The 22,040-nt window shown below is 37.2% G+C and overlaps 1 long non-coding RNA gene and 2 other non-coding genes across 5 annotated transcripts; all 3 read left to right on the top strand.

Annotated features, from left to right (window-relative positions):
• The first annotated feature begins 1,958 nt into the window (after positions 1-1,958).
• LOC114495495 lies at positions 1,959-5,831 on the top strand. 3 transcript variants are annotated; one of them, XR_004902817.1, is made up of 7 exons: positions 1,960-2,041; positions 2,611-2,657; positions 2,768-2,840; positions 2,927-2,981; positions 3,230-3,296; positions 3,509-4,720; positions 5,668-5,831. It is a non-coding gene; the product is annotated as an uncharacterized LOC114495495 (long non-coding RNA). The 3 variants fall into 3 exon arrangements; XR_004902816.1 differs by lacking the exon at positions 5,668-5,831 and having other exon boundaries at positions 1,959-2,041; positions 3,509-4,909; XR_003684411.2 differs by lacking the exon at positions 5,668-5,831 and having other exon boundaries at positions 2,027-2,041; positions 2,541-2,657; positions 3,509-4,909.
• On the top strand, positions 3,063-3,132 carry LOC114495836. The gene has a single exon (XR_003684501.1). It is a non-coding gene; the product is annotated as a small nucleolar RNA SNORD50 (small nucleolar RNA).
• Positions 3,344-3,414, top strand: LOC114495835. Its single transcript, XR_003684500.1, has one exon. It is a non-coding gene; the product is annotated as a small nucleolar RNA SNORD50 (small nucleolar RNA).
• Positions 5,832-22,040: the final 16,209 nt, after the last annotated feature.

The raw sequence follows: 22,040 nt of genomic DNA, 5'->3' as shown, positions 1-22,040 counted from the left end.
TGTATCTATCATTCAGTTTGGCACTATGACAGTAGAATGTTGGAAAATGATTAAATAAATCATGATACATCTAATTGAGAGCTGTGCAGGCTATAAACAAGAATAATCATCTATATGCACTGATATGGAAACATGTCCATGATATTTATGAAGGAACAAAGCAAGTTGCAGAAATGCATATAGGTCCTGTTTACACGTGAAAAAATATGAACATATATTTGTACAGACTACAAATTATATTTGTAACTTTTTGACTTTACAATGGTGCAAAAGTGATAATAATCCAGTGGAAACTGTACTTTAAAATGTGAATTTTGATCTTTTCCCTGGCTAGCGATATGTGGTAGGACACTCTCTCCTGATGCTGGCCAGGGGCAGAAAGCTACAGCTCCCAGTCAGGCGCACTATCATAAGGTAAACAACCAATACTCAGTCTACATTGTATTCATTGTATTAGATAATTTTACCCACCTGTAGGCTAATGTAAGTGTTCTGAGCACATTTAAGGTAGGCGAGGCTAAGCTATGATGTTCAGTAAGTTAGGTGTATTAAATGCATTTTCTACTTAAGATATTTTCAATTTACTGATGGGTTTATTGGGATGTAATCCCATCATAAGCCAAGGAGCCTATGTATATGCACAGAAAGTTTCAAAAACTGTTAATAGTGGTTACTGTTAATGTGGAGAGAAGATTCCCAATGATATGGAAACTTTTACTTCGCTTTTTATATCCATCTGTATTTACTTATTTTGAGCAATATGTAAATTTACATTGTACATTACAAAACAGTATCCAAAACCCTAGGTAACACCAAGCCAAGAAAATTCCATGTCACTTTGCTTCCTGTTACAGCAATTTGCTTTACACTATATAATAAAGAAAAATAAAGAACGGTACACAAAACCATGTGTTCCTTAGACAAAACCAATACTTAAATAGAATCACTAATAAGCGCTATGAAGACTTGCATTTTCAAATGTTGACATGTTCAAATGTCATGTGTGTTTGTGCGTGCATATACATATATTTACTTGCACATACTAATTAATAGACCCGTTGCTACAGAATTTGTTGAGTGTTGTTTGGATAAGGTATTCTGTAATAGTTCTCAAATTAATCTTTCTCCTGCATTCATCATAAAGAACTTAATACAAATAAATTAAAAATAGCAGAGCTTTTCAGTTGTGTGAATTCAGGCAAATTACTTAGCTGCTTCAGGCCTCAGTTCTCCTCAGCCAAATGGAATATTCACCTCTCAGGTTTGTTCTCTCAGGGAGACTTCTATGTGCTGAATATAGTGTACCGGCAGTGTCTGTCACAAAGAAGCCTGGAGGTTTGGTGGGCGCCGTAGGGCCTGGTCCTGGACAGCGTTCCCCGCGGCGGGCAAGCTCTCCGGAGGCGCCAGGAACGGTATTGTCTTTTTTGTAGAGCGTAGGAGAAACGCAGCACTTTCACACACTTTCTTCAATCCGAACATTTCTACCCGCCAATTTCTCTTTACAGGCGCTCAGAGGCCGCTGGGCGTCAACTCACTCCAGACCCCAGGCAACCCAACTTCTCCTGTGGGTCATAAGCTGAGGCTGCAAAACTCTGCTGCGAAACTCAAGTCCACTACAGATCCAGAGCCATCCAGTCGGTCCTGGGCGGACTTGGCTCGCTGCAAGCAGCAGCCTTGCCTCCAACTGTGCTTGTTCGTTTGAATTCTGGCGCCACTCCCGCGCCACGTAGAGCCAGACTCAGAGGGGACCAAAGGCAGCGCGCCAGGGGGCGCGCGCTGGGGAGAGGACGGGCGCGCGATGGGCGGACAGCGCGTGCACTAGGCCCCGGAACGAGCCCCCGAAATAAAAGGGCAGCCGCGCGCGCTCTCGCTCTCGCTCCCTCGGTTCAGGAAAGAGCCACTCCCCCATCTTCTCTGGCGTCCAATAATTGTGAGAGGGAGGGGCGGTCTCGGTCTGACTCAGGAGAGGCTATATAGGGAACTGCTGGAGTCCTAGCACGCTCTTTTGCGTCGGGACTTGGGACGTGGTCCTTTGAAGCTGGTGAGTAGGGGTCGCGTCGAGAATCCGAATCCGAGAGGCCACTGGTTGCGCAGGCTGAAATTGGAGGCTGCAAACTGAAGGAGTTTACGAATTTGAGTGAGCTTAGAGTGATGTATAGTGGAGAGCTCGCATGTTGGAAAAACGCAAGCGAACCACCACGTGTCCCTGAGTCGTGGTGGCGGCAGACTTCGAGTTTAGGCTTGAGGAGGCTGCTGCTGATGGGCTCGGCACTGCGCGGAGCCTGGTTACTAAACCCGGGTACTCGGCTGTCAAAGCTTGAGCAGCGGCAGAGAAACCATTCCTGGGATTTGGGGCGAGGCGTCAGTTTTACGTTAAAAGCAAGAGGCCTTTATTACTAAGGCAGTGTCTTCTGTCTTCAGATGAAACGGTTTTTTCAAAATGGACAGCCCTTGATTTTGCTGAAACTGATAGTTGTATTGTGGCCAGGTGGCGCTGTGTGCAAATCGGATTAATGGAAGGGAAGGGTTTCTCTTTTTAGTTCTGAAAACCTTGAACTCTATTCCTGTTACATCAGAATGCTTAGTTTTAAATTTATTGATGCTCCGCAGGAACAATGGCGCTCGGTGTAACGGAGCTGTTATGTGAAGACACTAAGGTAAGTGCTATTGAGAATTTAATATTTAGTTTTTAAAATGAAGAAATAAACCTGTTGATTTAAGGGAATAAAAGATGGTGAATCGTTTGAAATTTGCTTCTTTTTACTAGATGCAAAAGAAAATTCCAAAACATGGGAGAATATTTGCTGGGAAATTACCTGGCTAAAATATATTCTTACCAGGTATGTGTTGGGCTAGTAATATTCTGATTTCACCATATGTTTAGTCAATATGTAGGTTAAATGGAAATTTTTTTTTCCTTGAACAGCATCCTGAGGATTGATAAATACTAATGAAGCTATCCGTGTCAGCTTCGTTTTGAAGTAAGTTGTGTGGCTTACAAAATGTGCTGTAGTATTTCTAATACAGTACTTACCTTTTAATGCTGCTTTAGTGTATGGTCTAATCAATGATGAAACTTATCCCGAAGCTGATTACCTGAAGAAAAGCATATACGGATTCGGCTTCTGAGATGAGACCAATGTGCAAAAATGAATAAATTTTTGTTGCCTACAGGCGGGAAACTGCTGTCTCACAATAGTGTTTTGTTTTGTTTTTTCTTTTCCAACAGTGAGGGGTCACTATCTGCCAGTTGAAAGGGGCCAGTTTGCTGCTGTTTTTGAGCTGTAACCATTTCTGTGAGTGGAGATATTTTGCTTAACAGCTAATATTGTGTCCTTGGTCTTATCTGTGATGATCCTATCCCGAATCTGAATTTCTGTTGAAAAAACTTAATACGGATCTGGCTTCTGAGATAGACCATTATAAGGACTATAGCATTTTTAAAAATAAATTTTAAATAAGTTTTAATGGTTGGTAGTTTTGTAAATCAAGTTTTTTCTTTTCCCAGGGCCAGTGTTACAAGAGTGACTTGCATGTTGTGTGGAAAACTGGTAATCAGGAAAAGCTCTTCATTTTATGGACATGGAAAGAAAACATATGCATCAAGATAGAGTGTTTATTTTTAATTTTGCAAATAGATTCTGAACTACATCAAATCTAGATTAATATATTCGTAAGATTTCAAGCCATTTCTATTTAGTCATATCACACTGCCCTACAGAGTCACAACCTGTTAACTAGTAGATTATATCCTAGATCTGTTTCTAGGAATGCATGTCAAACTAAGTATTTGTAATGGAATTGTTTTGGCAGTTAAGTAGCCTTGTAATCAAATAATTGTGGATAAATGTCCTAATTTTGATCATATGTTTAAAGTTAAAATACATAAATAAAGTGGAGTGAACGTTTATACTGTTTAATGGAGATGGGAGCAATGTGAAAAGACGGGGCCTATTATGGGGTAGGGAGTACCAGGGCATCAAAGTGATTGCTCTGATTAACTGACTCATAAAATATTTAGTCTTATGTAATTGTAATGTGAAAGGATGTTTAAGCTAAAAAATGGAAAGTGATGAAAATGAAGAGTACTACATAGCAGTTAAGGGTCACAAAGAAGGTCACTGAAAAAAATCTGGGTTAGAACTAGTCAGATATTACATGGAATGGATTTTTGTAAACAGTAGTAGCATCTGATCTAACCAAGGTGATTAGGTGATTCATGATCGTTTTTCCTAAATAGCTGCATGAATAAGTTGTTCCCAAGCCCATACCTAATGTCATAGTCAAAGCATGAAATTTCTTTCCTCGATGAGCTGTCATCTTTTTCCTAAAATGTTTGTTTTCTTGGCTTAGTGAAAGGAATTTCATTTTGGACTCATGCCGCTCAGGAGAGGCTCTCAAGGCTTACAAGACTATGGCTGAATGGCCAGACACACAGTGAATTTGCCCCAAGTAGTAAGACTGTGTGTACAATGGATGTCTGAAAATGTTTCTTGAACCCATATTAAAATAAAAAATACTGATATCCTAAACATTAAAGGTTTAGTGGGGTAGTTGTACAATATTAAACGAGGTACAAGAAATCCCACAGAGGCTATGGTTGTGGGAAATTAAGGGGGCTTGAGGCTTGTTTCGGTGAGAACAATCGATTGGTGTAATGTGTTACACATACTGTATCTTGGTATTACCAAAAGAAATGAGGAAAACTGGCACCATAGAGGTAAAATGCACCTTCAGGTAAATGATTCAATGAGATAATGTATATAAAATGAAGCAATTGACAATCATGGCTATTACAGCTCCTATATTTCCTCTCGATGCTATAAGATCAACAAACAAGTAACATTGTGTTGGTAACCTTATTAGTTTCTTCTGTTACACATATAGATATCAGTAAACTGACATTGCAGTCTACATCCTTTAATTTTTTTTAATTGATTTTGAGAGACATTGGTTTGTTGTGCCACTTACACATTCAATGGTTGCTTCTTATGTATGCCTTCCTTACTGGCAATCAAACCTGCAACCCTGTATCAGAACCACACTAGCCAGGGCTGCAGTCTGCATTCTTGAATCCCCCTTGTCCTGCTCCATTTGGAAAATTTTAACATTCTTTCTAAGATCGGTTTTGTTCACTGACTTAAATGCCTAGGCACCTTAACTACCTGGTACTTGGTTGTATAGTAAGTTTTAAGTGAACAATGAACAATAAAAGACTAATTGGGGTCTTGCACAAAACTCTCAGGCAGAAGTTTGTCGGAGCTGGCAAACAATTTCAAAACAGGACAAAGTTGTGGAATAGACAAAATGATCCCTCTGTCCTTTTCCTGCAGTTCTGGTTTTGCTCCTTCCCTCCCAATCATTCTTTTAATGTCACAATTCCTTAGTTGATATAATACAAATCAAATTGGTAATGTGCATTTACTTTATTGCACTGTAGGAGGTTCTGCCAGAGATCAGATGGAAAATACTTCATATGTCTTCTATATGTCGGTAGTATAAAATATCAAGGAGAGTCAAAAAGCAGGCTATAGAAATACAAGGTACTGTGGGAGAGAGGAGTAATTATAATGTCTCTGAATATTGAACAAGTGAATTTGTAACTTAACCGAGTCCAAAGTGAGGAAGATAGATTTGGGCATAAGAAACAGTGAAGATATGCTCCAGAACCTGGGAGACCAAGTGGGGAAGGTAAGGCTGAAATGTTAGAAAAGTACCTTACTAATGTTTTGGGGCAAGGAGTTAGAGCTGTATAAAATCTATAGTCATTTGAGTTTGCTAAAACATGTTTTCAGTGGAAGATGCAGTCGTATTCTTAACAACAGGGTCCACACCTGGACAAGAAATGAGTTGGGTGCAAAAATATACAATTTTAGTGGGATTAAACTTGAAAATTCAACATGTACCAGATTCAATTAAACTTACTACTTGGTTTAAACCTTTTAGTAGACACCTGGGTGGTATTTCTCATTTCACACAGATCTTGCTGTTAGAGTCATAGCTTTCTGGTTTATGAATGCTGGGTAATAAAACAGATTAAGACCAGGGACCTTAAGTTATCTGGATGAGGGCTTTAACCTTCCACAATGTATTTGCACCTTAATAGTGAAATCAATGGAGACTCAAAAGCCCTAGAGACCTAACAATCAGACTAGGATAGGATGGGGGTAGGGGGTAGGGGGTCCTGGTTAGGACTAGTTTTAGAGGTGGAAAGCAGAATCTACCTGTCTGGATTTAGTGACTAGCCAATGAAGAGAGAAGAATTCTTTTCTCTTTGCCTTACACCATGCTTCCAGGTTATCTTAAAAGTTCAGTTGGCTAAGACCTACCATTTGGTGCTTTCTAAAATTAGTTCCATTATAAGAAACCCAATATCCTACTGCACTTGGCTTCCCAATCAAGTGCCCTCTAAACTAAGTAGGTGTTTTTTGATCCTTTCTGTTTGCCCAGCCTGTGTGAAAAAGCTCTTGGCTATTTTCATGGTTCTTATATTAGTTTCCCAGTTAAATCCTTTTTGAATCCCAGGCTACTAGGATAGTCTGCTTATCCTTTGTCAGTCCCTCCTTCGTTTTTCCTCTTGCAGGTTTATTTTTAGGTCAAAATACAATAGTACTTAAAGCATAGTATTGGGTCCGGGGTGTTGTAACTCAGCAGATTGAGCACCAACCTGCAAACAAAAAGGTCACTGGTTCGATTCCCAATCAGGGCGCATGCCTGGGTCGTGGGCCAGGTCCCTGGGGTGTGTTAGAGGCAACCAGTTGATGTATCTCTCACACATTGATTTTCTGCCCTCTCTCTTTCTCCCTCCCTTCCCATCTCTAAAACTCTTTTTTTAAAAAATAAAGCATAGTATTGGGTTGGCCAGAAAGTTTGTATTTTTTTCCATAAGATAGTTCTAGTAGCATTTAGTTGTCTTTAATTTCATTTGAAACAATTTTGTTAAGATTGTATTGTGACAGTTGTCATATCAGTGTGCATTTAAAAAAAACATCAAAATGGGTGAATTTTTGTGTAACCATCCTAATATTGAAGAAAATATACAACATCTTGGCATATTATGCTTTATTATTTCAAGAGGTAAAAATTCAACTGAAGTGCAAAAAAGTGATGTGTGGTATATGGAGAAGGTGCTGTGACTGATCATGTCAAAGTTTCATATTGCGAAGTTACATGCTGGAGAGTTTTCACAGGACGGTGCTTCACGTTTGGATAGACCAGGTGAAGTTGATAGCGATCAAATTGAGACATTAGTTGAAAACAATCAACATTCTACCATGCGGAAGATAACCAACATACTCAAAATATCCAAATTAATTTATTGGTGAAAATGAAAAATGGCTTTTATATTATGGAATAAAACATACAGACTTTTTGGCCATCCCAGTACTTGCGATTGTCTCACCGAATATTGCCACTGCCTCTGGCCTTGCTCCACCTCACTGATTTTATGTATTTGGGCACATACAGAGAGGTAATATCAAAACACGAGTGTGCCAAAAGTTTATGAAATTTTATGGACCATCTTGGTTCCAATTTGAAAACCAGACTCCTTGGTCTCATTATCAAGTCCTGGCCTCCCCCTCCCCCTTGCCATTTGTCTACTATTGAGGTCCTGGCAAGCCATGTGGCTGAGTTAGAACAGGAAATAAGGATCTAATTTCACAGAATCCCAAATGGACTACAATATAATTCACCCTATTTGGAAGCTTATTTATGCATACTCACTTGATTCTAGTTCTCTAGAGTATTAACAATGGAAAAAGTGTTCCAGAAATTTGAAGAGAGTAACATTTACAAATGCAGCACATCACTTGACTGAGGTTAGGAAAGAATGTGCCCTTGCCACTCCTAGTTAGGATATATTTGGTCCTAATATATCCTGAAAATAAGTGATAATACAATAAATTAATAACTGTCCATCTTTACCAAAAGTGTAGAGGATTGATTTTGAACATAGTAAGTTTTTTTTCAATTTTCACTCAAGTATATGTTTATTGATTAGAGAGAAAGAAACATCAATGGGAGAGAGAAACATTGATTGGTTGCCTCCCATACATGCCCTGACCAGGGATTGAACCCACAACCTACTCATGTTCCCTGACCAGATATCAAACCCACAACCTGGTGCATAGGATGACACTGCAACCAAGTGAGCCACACCTGTGTTAAATTTTAGATGGTAAAATCCAAAATGAGATGGAGTTAAATATACAAGTCTAGAACTTCAGGGGAGGGGTATAAACTGGCAAAATAAAATTGGGAGTCATCAGCATGTAGATGGTATATTTAAAGCCATAATATTAGAGGAGATCACCAAGGGAGTAAATATAAATAGAGAGGAGAAGTGGTCCAAGAGCTGAGTCCTGACACATTCCAAGAGTAGGACATTCCAGGTTTAGTTCAAATCCTGGAGGTAGTTTCATGCCAAGGGACAAAAATTGGGAAGCAGAAATCTGTTGTCAAGTCCAACTGCCATATCTGGAACAGAAACTACACAGCAAATCAAGGAGTTTTGGAATGAAAAACAAGGGTGAGAATTAAGGAAATTACTTGGGTGATGGGGCTGGAGATTGCCTTGGATTTAATACAGAGCACTGTTAATAACTGAGGACAACTTTGTAAAATATCGGGCAAAGTGGTCTTCAGGACAGAATGAGATGGGGAATTTAGGGAGTGTCATAAGAATTATCCCTGGCTGGTGTAGCTCAGTGGATTGAGCTTGGGCCTGCAAACCAAAGGGTCACTGGTTCTATTCTCAGTCAGGGTGCTTGCGTGGATTGCAGGCCAGGTCCCCAGTAGGGGGTGCTCAGGAGGCAACCATACAATGACATTTCTCTCCCTCTATTTCTCCCTTTCCCTTTCTCTAAAATCAAATAAAATCTTTTTTAAAAAAAGAGTTATCAGACATTGGACTTAGAGAAGTGGTGTTAACTACAGACAGGTTACAGGTTTTCCTTATAGTGCTAAACTGATGAGGCTGAAAACTATCAATTTTTTCCTGACTAGTGTGGCTCCTTGAAACATTGTCCAGTAACTGAAAGGTTGTTGGTTCGATTCCTGGTCAGAGCACATACCTAATTGCAGGTTTGGTCCAAATCAGGGTACAATCAATGTCTATCTTTCTGTCTCTCTCTCTCTTTCTTCCCTCCTCCCTTCCCCTCTAAAATCAATGCACATGTTATCAGGTGAGAATAAAAAAAAAATGAAATATAGGCTGCTTAAGGTCTATATTACAAGAAAGCATGATCTCATCATTCTCTGTACTTAGCACATTAAAAAATATATATACACACACACACCATATTTTGCCATGTATGATACACACTTTTTTGCCCACATTTTTGAGGGAAAAAATAAGGATGCGCATTACACATGAGTAGTACTAATTCCATATCCATATAAATGTTTTAATCCTTTTATTTATGCATTAAAAGTATAACTCTAGAAAGCAATGATATCTGTATGTAAAATAATACCCTGGAATATGATAATCCATTTTATTTCAAAATATAAATAAATAAATGATTGAATTAAAAAATTAAAACGAAAGATTTTTTTCTGAAAATTTGGGCCAAAAACGTGGGTGCACATTATACATGGGAAAACATGGTGTGTGTGTGTTTGTGGGTGTGTATGGGTATGTGTGTGTGTTTATCCTAGCTGGTGTGGCTCAGTGGATTGAGCACCAGCCTAAAAATTGAAAAGGTCACTGGTCCAATTCCCAGTCAGGGCACGTTCCTGGATTACAGGCCACATCCCAAACTGGGGGCATGTGAGAGGCAACCGATCAGTGTTTCTCTCACACATCAATGTTTCTCTCCCTCTCTTTCTCCCTCCCTTCCCCTCTCTCTAAAAATAAATAAAAATAAAATATATTTTAATCTAAAATAAATAAATTGTATATATACATATATATATATGTTTTTACTTTGAGTGGGACATTTAAGAAGAACAGTGACAAACTAAGAATGTATCCTAAGGAAGAGCACAGGGCTCTGGAAACTGCCATTCTAGACAATAATTTGAGGACTTAGAAATATTTAACTTGAGGAAATAGAAATCAAAGGAAGGCCTGATGGCTATTGTTAGCTATTTAAAAGTACATCGTCTGAGATCATAGTAATAATACCATGTGGTAGGTACTATTGTTATGCCAATTTTATAGATGAGGAAACTGAAACTTAGAAAAGTAACCTAATGAAGGTCACATGGGAAAGTGGGGGAATTGAAATTTTAAATCTGGCTGTCTTAATTCAAGAAATGGTGTCCTTACCCCACTAAATACCTTCCGCAGAGGAGCAGTTTAGTGTTTCTCTAGAAGGCACAAAGGAAATCAATGAAATAAATAAAAAGAGGCAAACTTCAACTCAACCTAAAAATAAACTTCCCATTAAGAATATACCACCTCCATATCATGGTCTCCTGTCAGTTTTAGTTGGAGGGAGGAAGCTGGCTTAATCAACTTCAAAGACCCTTCCAGGTCTAAATCCAGATTCTCGACTTGCCCAAAATAATGCAGCTAATTAATAGCTAAAATGAAAACCAACATCTACCTTTCTTTCAAACCAGTGCTCAATCCACTGGTTTGATAGTGTGGTGTCCATTTTTTTCCCCGTGAAAATTTAAATTTTCTCAGAATTCACAAATCTGTAGGAATGGGTAAAATCACATTAAATTGTACTGGCTCATTGCCCATCTGTTGACACAGGGCCTCTAGCCCCAATATAATTCCTTTGGAGAGGTTCTGGGGCCTCCGTTAGCATATGTCACATGTATTCACAAATAGGTCTTACATGAAGTCCTTCCTGATACTCTACTTATTGCTGGGGTCCCTCCTTTGGGGACCTCCACACATACAGTGCTTCCCTCCTCCTGGCATTATGTCTCATAAAGCCGAAATTTGTGAAGCACTGTTTGTACCTCATGTCTCACTAGCCCCTCAGAAAACAAGCCTTTTGGCCTTTTTTCATAAGGTATTTTTCCATGGCACTGAGACCTGGTCCCTGGGTTCCTGAACTGGGTTCCCAGTACTTTCCTATCCTCATCTACCCATTTCTGGTCACACCCTAACAGACTCTCACCCTGTGATTTATCCTACATACCTGGAAGGCTCAGCCTCAGGAGCCCAGACAAATCTGAGTCTCAGATTAGGCCTAACCCTACTATGTCTATAGTAGCCCAAAATCCATATTTGTTGCTTCAATTTTGTATTGATGATATGGCCTTTGGTTATTTAAAATATGGATTTTAACAGTAATAAAAACACAAGCCAAATAGCTTTAATCAGCTATTTTGTTGAAAAGTGCAGTTTGGGGCTTTTGCTAATAGTTGATAAATTATATTTGTGAGAACATAGGCATTAAGCACACTATACTGTTCTGGGTCAATTGTAAGGTTTATTCTTTGGGGTACATCTTGATTCTCATTTTTTATTTTCCTGACTGATGGAAACTCTCAGCTTGTATTACATTTCTTTTTCAAAACTGAATGTACAGACTTTGCTCTGAGTCTGACCACATACCCAGGGATGCCAGGACAGGTTTGAAATTCATGAACTTTTCTCCATATATCTGGATATAGCTTAGTTTATTGATGGATATTTCTTGATGCATGTTTGCTCTAAATTCAATCTTTGCCTTTAGAGATTGAGCCACAGTGATTAGGTGTGTGATAATTCATGAATATCTTAAGCTCTCATCTGTTTGTTCATTGGACAAATAGGTACTGAGTAACTACCATGTGCAGATACCATCCTAAGCACTAAAGATATAGCAGTGAACAAAATGACCATAATCCCTGTCCTGTGGAGCTTACATTTTAGGAGAAGGATGCTACATGTTAAATACATAAATTATATGAAAAATGAGATGTGATATGAAAATTAATAGAAGCCTTGATCAGGTGGCTCAATTCGTTGGAGCATCATCCTGTGCATCAAAAGGTTGAGAGTTTGAATCCCTGTCAGGGCACATACCTGGGTTTCAGGTTCTGTCCCCTGTCAGGGCATGTACAGGAGGCAACTGATCAGTGTTTCTCTCTCACATCGATGTCTCTCTCTCTCTCTCTCCCCCCTTCTCTCTCTAAAATCAATAAAAATAGATCCTCAGGTGAGGATTAAAAAACTAGAGCACAGGACATTGGGTGTGGGTTTGGGAGAGTAAGTAGCTCTGTGATTTTAACTGGAGTTGACAGATAGGTGTTCATGAGGAGGTGGTGAGAGGGGCAGACTTACAGAAGGTGAGGGGTGAGAGACTGAGCTATGCAACTATCTGGGAGAAGGGCATTCCCATGACAGTGTCCCAAAGACAGAAGCATTGTGTGGTAAGGAAAGACAAGAAACAGGGCATGCAGATCATGTAGGACCTTATTTGTCATTGAAAGGATTTTGCTCTGGGTAAAATGAGAACTACTGTAAAAGAAAACATGGAAACTTGAAGTGTGAGTCATACACATCAAAACTTCTGAACCCTACCCCTAAGGGCCAGACTGTGGTCTCCACCATTTACTATTAAAAGGAAACCAGGTTCATTGAAGAAATAACTGATCAGAGATCTTAAGCAATAAATGTATAAGATGAGCCTGATGTATCCTGTCATGTAGCAGAGAGCAAGAAAGCTATCAAAGACTGCTAGGGTTGGCTTAAAAGAACTCAGTAGCCAACTTGCAGCACCTTCTACTTTCCATGGTGAAAAATTTAACTATTAGTAAGGATAATAATTACAACAGATTGAAATACATAAGCTGTGTTCAAATCTGTGGATTCATAATGATACTAAAAAAAACCCAAAACTGATTTTGATTCTGTTAGAGGGAGGATGCTAGGAAACCAACTTATCAATTTCAGAACTGACAAATAAAGGGACTTTCCAACACTAACTGTAGTAACAGAAAATCAAATAGAAGGTGAGAAACCTTGTGTTTATTGATGCATCCCAGTTAATAACTGGAAAAGATTGACATAATTAGAATATTGCCATTTTGCAATATCTAATGAATTAATGTATCTAAACAATTATCAATGACTGCTAAAACCAAAAAAGAGAGTCAAAAAAAAAAACAGGTAACCTGAGTATAAGTGGCTGTTTGGATATTTTGTGGTTATATCAACAACATACTACTACTTATAGACACACTTTCCACAGGAGAAATGCTTTAAAATTTTTTTCCCAATGAAGATAATGTATTTATATCTTAAGATATTAGCATTCTCCATTGTTTGCAAAATGTCACAAGTCTGCAAGATGTATGATCAATTTCCCCAAAAAGAATTCCTCAGGTGAGCCTAACAAACAAAACTCTAGAAAAGCTCATTATTGATGTGAATAAAATATCATGGGATTTATTACTTCAGCTTCTGGGGCATCTTGGAAAAGTGAGTTTGTTGCATTGTTTTAAACACTTCTATCAGCTAATGATATCAGTCCTACACATAGTATTACTGTCTATCTTGCTAAGCAGTCATGTCTCGGAAGTACAATAAGCTCGATACCATGTTAATCTTTATTCAAGATTTTTGGTTAGTAGATAATTTATATAATAAAATTTCAAATATCTTTGAACATTCTTCTTAATACAAAGTAAAAATATAACCTATTAAACTTATATCCAGTAAAATTCAAATATAAGAGACTGTTTCCTATGCAATTTTCTTTTTGCCATTTAATTGGTATTTAAATTAATTATTATTTTTTAACTTGAATAAAGAATAACCTGCAGAACACAAACTTTCAGAGTAAATAAAATACACATTTTTAATTTTAGGCAAGGGGTTCTGGGATGTTTAGTTATCTAATTTCCTAAAGACTATATTTTTTGGGAACCAAAGTGTCCCAGGTTCGATTCCCAGCCAGGGTACATTCCTGGGTTGCAGGCCATAACCCCCAGCAACCGCGCATTGATGTCTCTCTCTCTCTCCCTCCCTCTCTCCCTCCCTCCCTTCCCTCTCTAAAAATAAATAAATAAAATCTTTTAAAAAAAGACTATATTTTTTCTTTTTTACCTATTAAAAATTTGTAAACATGAAAAGTTATATTCTCACCTCAAAAATTATAAAAATGCATTTTATAAAAATAAGGAAGATATTAGGAATAAAATTATGAAGTATTAAAATAACTCACAATGACACCATTCAGAGATAAATTTTGTTAGAATTTTTATTCTATGCAAACATAAATTTTAATCAAATTTGAAGAATACTGTACAGGGTTTGTTATCCTGTTTTACTTTTTTTTAATTTCACTCAAAGACATTTTTTTTTCATTGCTTTTAGAGAAAATTGGAGGGGGAGAGAGAAATTTTTTTTTTTAATGCTCACCCTAGGACACTTTTCTTCTTTTGCTTTTTAGAGAGAGAAGAAAAGGGAGAGAGAAACATCCATGCAAGGGAAAAGAATTGAATGGTTGCCTACTGTATGCACCTAAACTGGGGATCCTTTGCACCTGCACCAGACTGAGCTGGCAACCTAGGTATGTGCCCGACCAAGAAGAGAACCTGCATGTTACCAGAGGACACTTCAGCCAACTGTACCACACCAACCAGGCATCTTGGGGTTTTATTTAATATTCTGTGAAGACAATTTTCAGTGCCATTAAAAATTCTTCTACTCATTGTGCTTATTGGTAACATTGAGAACATTTTATTTTTATGGATAGTCAATACTTATTTAACCAACTCCCTAAGAATGGAAATTTTGATTGCTTTGAATGTTATTATGATGACAAGTTTTACAGCAATAAAATATTCCAATGGTAATGCTACACTGGTTATCTCTGAATATTGGGTTATTATTGCCAACCAAGATTTAAAAGGTAAGCTGTCTTCTCACATCCATCTGCAGCCATTCTAGTATGTAATGCCCCAGCAAGTGGACTTTCTCAAATTTTTCTGCTGCCCAGTCTACAGAGAAAGAAACTACACACATCCTCAACCATATTTTTGTTCATTACTTCCACCACACTGCCCTAATTAAAATCTAGTCCACCTTTGAGAGCACTGCTTCCCTTTGCAGCCTTCTTATACTATCTTCCTTAGGTGTGGAAGTTAGAGTCATCATCTTGCTTGTCTCCCTACTGCTATTTCTTGACTATTATTCCTCCACCTTTATGTACAATCCCCCAGTTTTTTTATGCTCATCCCACCTGGCTGGCCACCCTTTGTCCTGCCTTAAGGCTATTACTTTTCAACCTTCCAGTTACTTGCCTTTATTAATTTTGAAGAGTTTGGGGCCATGGTGTCCTAGTCTATATCATCTGTCTCCAATGTCCACATGTCAATGTCCAAACCATCTTTCTCAGTTCTTTGACTTCTTCCACACCCAGCATTCTTATCTGGGATCCATGGCCTTCAAGGATAGAATTCAAGGGGTCTATGAGCTTGGATAAGAAAAAATCTACATTTTCACTAAGCACTAACTGAAATTTAGCATTTCTTTCAATAATAAGTGTAGGCAATAGATCACAGAATGATTAGCAGAGTCTATGGTTTTGCCACTGATAAAAAACACAACTATGCCCTGGTCAGGTGGTTTGATTGGGGGCCTGGTCCTGCGCATGAAAAGGTTGCCTGTTAGATTCCCTGGTTCGGATGCATATGGTAGGCAGCTGATTGATGTTTCTCTCTCTCCCTTTCTCTCTCTCTCAAATCAACAAATATGTCCGTGGGTAAGAATCAAAAAATAAAATGCAACAAATTTTTAAAAATGTTTAAAGTTCTCCATATATATTTCTAACTTAATTTTCAGATGTTTATTGTCATAAATCTATTTGGGAATGACAGAAAATTTTTACAATATTCAGTCAACCTCATCCAGGGCTATGATATATCTCTCCATATGTACAGTCTTATTTTTATTTTATTTAATATAAGTTTTGTGATCTTGTTGATATATGATCTTCCTGTAGCTTTTATAGGTGGCTGTGCTTTTTATATATTTGTGCATTATATATGTGTGAATGCACATATAATATCATCACTATTAGAATATCATCACTATTGTAAACTAGGAGTCTTTTTTACCATATTGTATAACTAGGTATTGCTGGTATATAGGAAATCTAATGGTGTTGTTGATTGTTTTCTTATCTAGTTAATTTATTTACCTTTTTTTATTAGTTGCAAGTGCCCACTATCTTATCATCTATAAATAATGATATATTTATCTTCTATTTTCCAGAGTTATGCTTCTTATTTGTTTCAAAGCTCATTTTAATTGCTAAAAAAATTCTTTGTTAAGTAATAGTAGTAGTAAGAGCAGGTTCCCTTTTGCACTACTTATTTTAATGGATACAAATACAGTGTTTAAGTGGTCAGTGTGATATTGCCCAGATTTTATAAAAGCATTCTTTGTTATTGTAAGAAAGTTTTATTCAGTTCTGAGTTTACTACTATTAAAACTCAAAAGTACATTTTATTTTTATGAACATGCTTTTTTATCATCTATCTAAATGAATATATAGCTTACTCCCTTTAAACTATTGATGTGATGTATTACATAAGGTATTTGGGGGTAAACTGTACTATATCATTTAATAATTGTAAAAATTATAAAGTTTAACTTGCAAGTATTTATTTTAATTAGAATTTTTACAGTACTTTTCATAATAGAAATTGGTCTGAATGTGTGTGTGTGTGCACACACATGCTCTGTCACGTTTTATATTGGAGTTTATGCTGATTGTATAAAATGAACTAAGGCCTTAACTGGTGTGGTTCAGTGGATTGAGTGCCAGCCTGCAAACCAAGATATGACTAGTTCAATCCCCAGTCAGGGCACAAGCCTGGGTTGCAGGCTAGATCCAAAGTTGTGTGTGTGTGAGAGGCAATCAATTGATGTATCTCTCATACATTAGTGTTTGTTGCCCACCCATACCCTCTTTCTAAAGTAAATAAATTAAATCTTTAAAAAAAATCACAGTGTCTGTCCAGAAAGTGTCCAGCCACATAATGTGAAAAATATTTATTTATTCATTTTACCATTAAACATTTATTTATTTATGTTTAATTGTTATTCAAGTACAGTTTTCTGCCTTTTACTCCCATCTAGAGTCATTTATTGAACAAGATATAAGATACAAGAAACATTATACATACAATAATCATGTCTCTGTCCCCTTCAAAATATGCACCTTGGGACCTCACACAGTTCTTCCAATTGCCATCAACTGCCCCATCATATTTTCCTGAATCTCACTGATGGCCTGAAACCTCTTCCCTTTCAAAGGTGATTTTAGTTTTGGGAAAAACCAGTAGTCACAAGGCAGCAAATCTGGGCTGTAGGTGGGGCTGAGTCACCTGGTTGATTTGATGTTTCGCCAAAAATCTCTGCATGAGACAGAATGCAAAAGTGGGTTCATTGTCATGATGAAACTGCCAATCACAGTTGCCCATAGCTGCAGCCTTCTGAATCATCCAAATAGTTTCCTGTGGAGAAATGTTCAAGCCTGGTGCAAAATCAGATGGAGATTCATTGTTCTAATTGCTCATTTTGAATGGAATGACCACACAGAACACATGCTCACTCAACAGCATCTACTGCCCTCAATGACTGTCATCATTGTTCATGCATATGCATTCCAATCCACTTTTTGGTTGCTAAGTTACGTTGATGTCACGCAAACTGTTCTCGATATATTAACAATGGTTGTACTTTTTCTGGAAAGTCCTCGTAGTTTTGGGTATATAAATCAATTACACTTTTCTCTTATTTTTCAATTATTTTTTTTCTGTTTTCCCCCATTTTTCCTTTATAAAATTTACTTTTTCTACTTCATGGTTCTTTATTTCTGATTGGATTACTATACTTGTTCATTTACTTTCATTCTATATTTTCCCAAGGTAGAAACATGTAAAATTACAATTTTAACTCTAAGCACAGCTTTGGCAGTAGTCTATACATTTTGCTATAAATATTACTCTGAAACTTGGCTTTGGCTTTGGAGTTAGGCTAAAATGTGCTGTTACACTATACATTTCTTCTTTAGCTTGTGGAAGACTGAATTGTCAAATGTTGACTTAAAAAGAATTCAAGGCACCTCTGAAATTGTGTGCATTCAATGACCATGTGGTCATGTACATTACCCTTATTTTAAATCAGATAAGTACAACAGTAATACAAACAAGGCTTGCAATTTAGATATATATTTTAATATCTGAGTGTAGAACAAGCATTTCTAGATATTACCTGTAGTAAAAAAAATTTTGAGCCCTAGCTGGTGTGGCTCAGTGGACTGAGTGCTGACTTGCAAAAGAGGATGGCCAGTTTGGTTCCCAGTTGGGGCACAGGCCTGGGTTGTGGGCTGGGTCCCCAGTTGGAGGTGTACAAAAGGCAACCACATGTTGCTGTTTCTCTCCCTCTCTCTCCTTCCCTTCTGCTCTCTCTAAAAATAAATAAATAAAATTTTAAAAAAGTCATCTGACATACTTCATGTGTTGAAATTCTATGTCAATGTAAGGATGAATAAGGATTATACTCATATTATTATGAGTATAATATTGCAATAATTAATGACAATTATGAGTATAGAGGTAAAGGTGTCCAAAATACACATTAAGTTAAGAAATCAAGTTATATTAATAAGATTATATATGATGTGAAAGTATTATTTTCAAATATATTAATATAATATTAGTATTTGAAGAGAGAAAAATCTGAAGAAATATATACCATTGGTATTTTTTATATAGTGACCATCTCTTGCAATGAAATTATGGAAATTTATCTTTCATTTTATATATTTATGTAACACTTGAATTTTTATATGAAGCATATATTATTTTTATAATAAAATATATTTAAAATAAAAACAGGACCAAAGATAAGCAAATAAGTAATCTAATAACCATATGATTATCTTTCTCTTGGAAGAGTCTGTGATCCAGTTCTAGGATTTTCATTTCCTCACACTTTTCTACCACTTCACTAATCACATGCATCTAGCAAAGAGAGAAGGACTAGTCGGTTTTGTTACATTGTATCAGCTATGATGAAGACTTTGACACAATAATGCTGTTGGCTCATATAAATGGTTAAATCTTAAATGGAAGTATTTTAATTGAATCTTTCATGATAGATCAAGGCACCCAATTTAGGCAGATAAAGAGAGTATTGCTTTAGGGATATACAGGAAGGACTGAGCATTTAGGGGAACTGAGGAATCTGAGACTGAATGGTGGAATGATTGTACAATCAGCACTCATAGAAACTGGCCCTGGGAAAACGAGAGCACCGAAGAGGCTCAAACCCCTGACAACTTGTTGTCTCCTCCCTTACTGTGTGTATTTTCTTTCTCAAACTGTCTTTGCCCATCTCTGAATATTTTCTTTATTTTTCTCCTGATTTCTCTTAGCCTAGTCCCTTTCTCTTTAATATTTACATCTATTTTCTTCACGTTTGTTCTTCTCAAAAACCTTACTCCTTTATTCAACTTCTGTCTTGTTCTGTATCCTCAACTTTTTCTTTCCATTGGATTTTATGCACAGGTATGTAAATATGCTTCTCCCATCCTATCTCAAACCCACATCTCCTGTAAACAACCACTATTTCTCTCGGGCCTCTCTCAAAGGTCTTGAAAGAGCTGTCCACGTATGCTGCCTCCACCTTCCCTCTCAGTGGTCCCTTACCCCATTCTACTCTGGCTGTTACTCTCATATCCCTACTGAAACTGCTCTTATGATCACTCTTCTGACCCAATCTTAACCAAAACTCTTAACAGCATTCATTCAACATAGTTGATCACTTCCTCCTTCTTAAATGTCCTCCTCTTTTCTAACACATTAAAGTCTCGATTTTTCTCCTACCACTGTGGCTGTTCCATCTCATACTTCTTTATAGGCTATTCCTCCTTGACTCATTTTCTATACATTGGACCTTGCCAGAGCTGAAAGGTTGGGCTTCCTGTCCTTGTTCTTAGTCTTCTACCTCAGTGATTGCATCCCTTCAAATGGCTCTAAATACTTTTGTAACAAAACAACTGAAAATGCAATTGAATTGTTTTTGATCAGTGCTGTTCAGTAGAACTTTTTGTGATGATGTAGCTGTTCTCTGTCAATGTAGTCCAATACGATAGTCACTAGCTATATATGGCTATTGAACACTTGACAGGTGGCTAGCATGAGTGAAGAAGTAAATATTAGATTTTTTTTCAGTTTTAATCAATTTAAATTAGGTAATCACATGTCGCTTGTGGCTATGGTATTAGAGAGTTTGGTTCTAGAATAAAAGAAACTGAAGAAACATAGCAAAATGCAAATTTAATCAAGTGTGAACTTGGTTGAATATAGTGAAAAACAGATATAGAGGTGGGTTTCAGTTTGATGTCTCCTCTTTTACCCAACTGTTAATACTGCTAGCCAACAGAGCTTCCAGACCTGCTACAAGCCACGGAACAGGCTTCCACAAAGCTCTCCACTAGCTTTCCTTCATGGTCCCACTCCAAAAACTGGATGTACCCAGCCTCCTCTGCAAGGTGTCTTTTTTCACCCAGCCCTCAGGACAGTTGATTAGTGACTCAGTTCTCATTCTCCAGCTCTCCCTTTTGGACCACTCCTTCCTGAGCTTCTCATCATACAAATCCTTGTTCCTATAATGAACTTTTTATTTTATAACCCTCATGGTGTTTTTGCTTCCCTAATTGACTCCTAACTGATGCCCTCTTGGAACTTGTTACTCTCTCAGTCTCCCTCAACTCAGTAAATAGCACCAACATCCATCAGTTGTCCCCTTAACTACCTACTTTCAGCCCATCATTAAGTCCTTGGCAAATTAGGCTCAAAATACATATTCATTATATCCACTATGTCTGTTTCCTCTGCAACACCCTAATCTAAGCAACTCCCATTCTTACCTGGTTTCATTTTAATCATCAATCCCCAATATCTATTCTGTTTCTAAATACTAATTTTAAACATGAAAACTTTCACTGGCCTTCTATTGCACTTACTTACCTAGTCCTGCTAATTTCTTTGAACTCATCTTTGTCACTCTTTCCCTTATCAAACTTGTTTCAGTCATGCTGGCTTCCTTTCAAGAAAGATCAAGCTCTTTCTCCTCTCAAAATTTTCACACATACTATTCATTCTGCCTGGAATGTTCTTGAAGCTCCCTTTCATGCCTTACTTTCTTTGGCTGACTCTTCCAGGTCTTGGTTTAAATACCGCTTCCTCAGAAAAGCCTCTCTTGAGCAACCTAAGGAGACCCTCCTTGTTATTCTGTAGCACTTTACTATGTTAATTATTTCCTTGCATTTATCATATCTTATAAATAATTTGTGTATGTGTATATTTTATTTTCACTTAGCTGTGATAGCCATGACAGCAAAGACATTTCTACTTTATTCATCTATTGCTAATTAACTATCTGGCACATAATGGGGGGCTCAAAATATATTTGTGGAATAATAAATATGATGAATGGATTTCTCTTAGTTTCTGCTTACTTATGGTTTTTGCGTCCTTATAATTTTAATTTGACATGAACTCTCATACTCCAGCTCTCATTCCTTCTTCATGACACTGATTTTATTTTTGGTCTTTGAGTATGGTCTGGTGCCTGATGCTGGGCAAATTAGTTGTGGCAAGGCAAGGATGAGTGGTGCTGCAGAGAAAAATGTGATGGCTTAGGCTGTTCCCTTAGTAGGGCTTTTGGTAAGGTTACCTACCATTGGAAAGAACTTGAGACACACCATGATGAACATATTCAATGAAATAATAATTATTGATTTTTTGCCATGATTCATCTTGAAAATCTGAACAACCAAAGATTGCTTGTATTCTGGAATTCCATTCAGAGTAGGATGGGAATACTTTGATAAAACCATTGTTTGGATTTATATTTATATAATCCTTGTTCTTTTTGTATAAACTCTGTTCCTACTTGTATAAACTCTGTGGCTTCTTGTAATTTAATTCATCAACTTTCATTTTAAAAGTTAAAATGTAAACAGCTAAAATAAGACAAAGCTTCTAATTTTAAAAACCTAATAGCAATAGAAAGAATGTCTAGCATCTCAAGTGTATTTAAAAGTTAGCCTTTTTAATTAATAGAT

Source organism: Phyllostomus discolor, chromosome 4, assembly GCF_004126475.2.
Source record: "Phyllostomus discolor isolate MPI-MPIP mPhyDis1 chromosome 4, mPhyDis1.pri.v3, whole genome shotgun sequence".
NCBI classification, from domain to species: domain Eukaryota; kingdom Metazoa; phylum Chordata; class Mammalia; order Chiroptera; family Phyllostomidae; genus Phyllostomus; species Phyllostomus discolor.
Note: the sequence above shows the minus strand (reverse complement) of the source record. Positions and strands in the feature narration are given on the sequence as shown.